Raw genomic sequence first — 6,000 nt, forward strand, 5'->3', positions numbered from 1 at the left:
AGAGTGAGAACACCTAAAGCTGACAGAGTTGAACTGCCCTTGAATTTTTAGATACCTAGGTGGGCCGGATGTGGACTGAAGGCTGTGTCCAGTAAGGCGCCTGCGGTGGTTTGGCAGGTGAGTGTTTGCCACCGACTGTGCGTGTCTGACAGGGTGACAGATGCCAGCTTTGTTGAGTGTAATCTCAGGTGTTGACAGCCGGCTGTTGTGTTTCAAATGGGGAAGTTCAGCTGCTTCAGTGATGTGTTGAACTCAAGCCGATGTGCAGACTCAGCCCAGGGGTCAGAATTGCACAGAAGACGCCATTGGAGATGTTGTGGCTCCATTATCATGTCTTGAGGATCCTCTGTGGCTCTGAAGAGGAACTTAAGTGAAAGTTCTGCCAGGCACTGCATGGTACTGTATAGTCTGTGGGTGTGTGAAGTGATGATGAGGCAAAGGTGGAAGAGACTGGGTAGACATGTGGACAGATTGTCATGGAATTGGTAAATTATATGGTGTGGGGGGGGCAAACAGATGGTCGGTTAGGTGAGGAGTTGCTCTGTAATGGAGGCAAAGCAGGAGAGCCCAGAGATCAGGGGGACCGAAGGGCTGATGGCACAATAGCAGTCGCACTGTCACATGGAGAGAAGAACGACCCTCACCACTACAGATGGCCACAACTGCTAAGGAGACTTTGGGGACCCTGGAAGAGGGAAGACAGAAAGTCGCTTTTCATTTCTTACAATGGTGGACTTTACCAATTAGCTCAAATCTGTGGATTATCCGAGCGGCAAACTTTCAAAATGTAAACCAAGTAGTGGCTGTGGGCCTTGCTGGGGGGTCATGCCCTGTTGTCACTGCTGCTGATTTATCAAGCGTGCAATTCAAGGTAGAAGAGGACACAGCTGATTTGGTGGGCTGCTCCTCTGCCTTTCATTCATTCAGTTTCTGAGCCCACAGCATGTCAGACAGAAGATTTCGAAACGTGATGAGGAATTGTAACTAAAAAACAATAAAAACTATACCAACGAGTTATACATCCATCCACTACGAAACCAAATCAGAGGTCCAAGGGGCAACTGGTGACTCGGCCAAGAACACACAAGTTAAAAAAAAAAAAAAATGGACAAGAGGACACAAAGCATGTAGAATACACCAGCACATCTGGGAGGTTACAGACGTCAAAGAAAACGTCACTGGAGGTCACTTGAGAGCCGCTTTCATTAAAGAGAAGATATCCTCAACCTCAAGAGAACAAAGAAAACCTGCGATTTATGACTGGACACACGGGAGGAGGCCATGGCTCAAACACACCAAGGGCGGGTTGGGGGGGCCAAATGTCGATAAGCCATCAGTCCTCATCCTGTAATTAAGAAAATGAGAACTGAGGCCAGTGAAGGGAACGGCCATGTCCAGTCAGCTGAGCTGCGTCTGCAGCTCCTGGACGACTCAGCGGGCACCGACTGTACCCACTGTGCTCTCCTCACTCACGTCAGCCCCCGCAGTGAAATGATTCACACAAGAAAAATAGCCCAAATAAATAAAAACAGTAAAACTGTCCGACAGGGCAGACGCCACATAAAGGGTGGACAGAAATAAAAGGTGCTGCATACAATAGGGGAGATAGAAAAGGCACTATATAGACGGCATGGCTAGAAATAAATGGCTGGCGCTGCATTCAGTAGATAGAGGACTAGATTAAAACTAAAAGGGCTGTATAAAATATACAACTAGAAATGAAACACACGTTTATACAACAGACAGATAGATAGGTAAGGTACTATAGAACATATAGAAATCAAAATGCAAGGGGCTGTATACATTAGGTAGATGGAATAATTAACATAAAAGACACTACATACAAGATCTAACTAGAAATGAAATATGCATGCTACATACAACAACTCGAGAGAAAAGGCACTATATAAAATGTATGGAGAGAAATGAATGGTGCTATATACAATAAGATAGATGGGAAAGGCACTATATAAAATATATAAATGAAAATGAAAGGTCCTATATACGATGGAAAGATAAATTGGTTAATATGCAATAAAATGATATAAAATATCATATAAAGTGATATAGAATATAAAATAAAAAATTACATGAGCTAAACACGATAGATAGATAGATAGATAGATAGATAGATAGATAGATAGATAGATAGATAGATAGATAGATAGATAGTGTACACACTAGAGGGCGCATGTGAGCAGACCTGGAAAAACCCACATACAGTAACACTAAGGAAGTCACACAAATGTGCCAAAGAGGGGTTTATTAACAAAATGCAGACATAATAAGTAGGACTAAAGTAACAAACACATGTCCAAAAACAAACTCTAGCTACCCCATCAGGCCTGACTAATAGAGGTTTTGTACCCCTGTCTGTCTATCTGGCTACCTGCTGGAGTGACTTATGCAATTACTCAGTTTAAACATAACGTTTCATGGCTCATCCTTCATCTGTTTTGCTTTCAGAACCCTTTTTTCCCACCTCTGGCCTCTCATTCTTCCATCAGTTGAGCCCTGGTCAGCCCCAGATCTCCCAAGTCCAAGTTTAGCTCCATACTGGACAGCAGAGGCTTTTAAGCCTGGGCAATGACAGCAAAATGCCAGGGATTACTACCAGGGTCAGGGCAGGCCACTAGAAACCCTCCAGAGATCCACTTTGAGCTCTCTCTTGTGGTAGTAGCTATTCCTGCTTTCCTGAGTACAACTTTCTGATTACAGGCCAGACAACCCCTGTGTCACCCATCCATTATAATGGGTAGCAGGGAGCCAGCTGACTTTACTATCTGAGTTTTACTGGACCACCTTCTATCGTCAAAAGGCGCAGCACCCCCAATCTTTGTTCAAATGTCACTGGCAAGGCCACAAAGGCTACCACTGCCATTGCATTGACCACTAGACCTCCCTATGAAGGATTATTGTGCTGTACTCTGGGGTAACAACTGCAGTTCTGCTCCTAATTGGGCCCTTTTTCACAACAGACAGACAGACGGACAGACAGGCAGAAATCTAGAAAATATTTAACTAGAAATGGAATGTGCAATATACAATAGACAGGTAGACAGAAAAGCACCATTTAAAATGCCTGGGCATGACTGAATGGTGCTATATACAACAGGACTGATAGATAGGAAAGGCACTATATAAATCAAAATGAAAGGAGCTATATACAGTAAATGGAGAGATAGAGAGACTAATATAAAAGACACTGTATAAAATATTTAAATAGAAATGAAATGGTGCAATATACAATAAAACAAACACAGAGCGATAGGAAAGACGCTACATAGAATATATAAATGAAAATAAAAAGTGCTATATACTATGGATATATTGACTGACTATGCCAAGCGTATAAGTAGAAATGAATAGTGCTACATATGAAAGGCACTACATAACAGATTCATACATAGATATAAAAGAAAGGCACTATATCAATGTATAAATCAAAATGAATGGTGCTATATACAACAGATAGGTAGAAAGAATGATTCATATAAAAGACAATCTAAAATATATTATATATATATATATATATATATATATATATATATATATATATATATATATATATATATATATATATATATATTTTTTTTTTTTTAATCCCACTACTGACACTGTGTGACCATGAGCAAGTCACTTCACCTGCCTGTGCTCCAGTTGGAAAACCAAAAGAAATGTCACCAGTTGTATTATAAATATTATAGGTGGACTTGGATAAAGGAGTCATGTTAATGTACAATATAACAGATCGATCTATTGATTGATATAAAAGACACTGTAGAAAATATGTAACTGCAAATAAAAGGTGTTGCATACAATTGATATTTTATATATAAATATATATATATATATATATATATATATATATATATATATATATATATATATATATATATATATATATATATATATAAAATGTATAACTAGAAAAAGGAAGGTGATAGATAGATAGATAGATAGATAGATAGATAGATAGATAGATAGATATATGAAATTTGTAAATCAAAACGAAAGGTGCTATACACAATTAATTGGTACATTTACATGAAAGGCACTATGTAACACAAAGCAATGAAAGTTGATATATAATAGGTAGAAATGAAAGGTTATATTTAATAGGTAGATCGATAGCTTTGAAATAGCCAGTTATATAAACGAAATAGCAGATAGCTCGACTAATTGCTATTTAACATTCATATCCATAAATGTAAAAACCAAAATAAAAACCGTAATTAACAATGGCTTCACAGACTTATTAGTTAAGCAACTGAAGAACTTCTTAAAATATACGCGGAAATCCTGGCTAGTGAGCAAAACCATTTCCAAATGTCTAATTTTAAAATTCACGCAGAAGAAAACTTTCCCTTGAAACTCACGAATGCTCCATTCGATGCTGGGCGCTTTCGCCCGGAAACTGTGCGTGTGAGAAGTCGGCCGAGCGCCGTTTCTTCGTGCCCGCTCCCAGGCTTATCTGTGTGTACATTTCCAAAACTAACAGGCCAGAGTAGACGCGCATTGTTCAGTGTCGGAGTTTACACATGAAGACAAACACAAACACTGTACGAATGTGACCACACAGACGCAGCCACCAACTGACGCTGGCACAACCCGCTTGCCACACACAAAGTGCGAAGAGGAAAACATGGGCTGAGAAGAGGTGAAAAGAAAAAAAAACAAAAAACGACGAGTAGAAATCATTAAAATATGAAATCCGTTAATAAGGGCATCCATCCATCCCCAGCCAAGCTTACCGAATTGTATCTCACCGAAAGGGGTAAACAACTTACCGAAATGTGCGAGGCTGGGAAACGAGTATCCGGCGTCCAGCTGTAAGCCGCCTTCCTCATAACTGAACAGATGATCGCGGCGACTGTTTTTGTTGAAGTGCGAGAAGGGGCGCGCGTCCAGAGCAGGGAAGAGCAGAGCAGCTTGTGGGAAGCAGGAGGGTCCGCCGCCGTCGCCTCTCTCTCTCTCTCTGTCACTCACTCGCTCACCCACTCTCTCTCTCTCTCTCTCTAAGTCGCTCTCTCTCTCTCGCTCCCTCCCGACTGTGAAATGTACACTCAGGCTTACAATTCTTTATATTGCAACAGCTGATACTATAAATAGCAGGGCTTTGCAGAGAGAGAGAGAGAGAGAGAGAGAGTGAGGGAGAGAGAGAGAGAGAGAGAGAGAGAGAGAGAGAGAGAGAGAGAGAGAGAGAGTGAGGGAGAGAGAGAGAGAGAGAGCGGCACACCCGCCCTCCTCCGGCAGCTCCAATCTGACAGTTGGCTTTTGTGCGCCCGCGCCGCTCGCATCACTTCACATGCAGGGAAGGAACCGCGTTGAGTCCGCATGCAGCTCCTCTTACACGCTGACCGAAACCGTTGCCGACATTTTCAGTGTTTCAGATCTAGAAAAAAGAAACAATTCCTCCTCCTCCTCCTCCTACTACTACTCCTCCTCGTCCTCCGCTGCACGTCGCCCTTGCCTTGCTTAAGGTGGAATCAAAAGAGTTCTGCGTTCACTCAGCTATTGTACTCAGATGTGACTTTTTCTGTCTTTAAATGAAAGCAGATTACACGCCTTTACACTCAACATGAAAATGATGATCATGATCACTCGATCTCTTCTTAACTACTATTCAATACGTTTTAAGATTTGCCACCCAAAATCTCACCGCCCTTAGCTCATTTAATATAGTGCCTGTCACGGTGGCCATGATCACAATGCATAGTGCACACGGGATTCCGTACACTGCCCTTTACTTTCAGTCTTGTTTCAGTGTAGTTTACGGAGGCCCCCTTTCTGATTTGGTGGCACAATGGTTAGTACTATACTGGTTACTGTCCCTTCTAACGTTTTGGAATTGCCAATCAGCCGAACACACACATCTTTGAGATGTGAGAAGAAAACTGTAATGAATATCAGAGTGGGCGACAAACCTTCACTGACATCGATGGCTGAAACAGCATTCAAATCCAAAACGCCGAGTCCGTCAGAGAAAGAAGGGCTGAC

At 41.6% G+C, this 6,000-nt stretch overlaps 1 protein-coding gene across 2 annotated transcripts in view; it reads right to left on the minus strand.

Annotated features, from left to right (window-relative positions):
• mrasa (muscle RAS oncogene homolog a) overlaps nucleotides 1-5,134 on the minus strand; it is a 33,177-nt gene extending 28,043 nt beyond the window's left edge. For both annotated transcript variants that reach the window (XR_007935485.1, XM_028808043.2), the window contains exon 1: nucleotides 4,791-5,134. The gene's annotated coding sequence lies outside the window, so the exon portion shown is untranslated. The remainder of the gene's footprint in view (nucleotides 1-4,790) is intronic.
• Nucleotides 5,135-6,000: the final 866 nt, after the last annotated feature.

The sequence above is a fragment of the Erpetoichthys calabaricus genome, chromosome 8, assembly GCF_900747795.2.
Source record: "Erpetoichthys calabaricus chromosome 8, fErpCal1.3, whole genome shotgun sequence".
Lineage (NCBI taxonomy): Eukaryota > Metazoa > Chordata > Cladistia > Polypteriformes > Polypteridae > Erpetoichthys > Erpetoichthys calabaricus.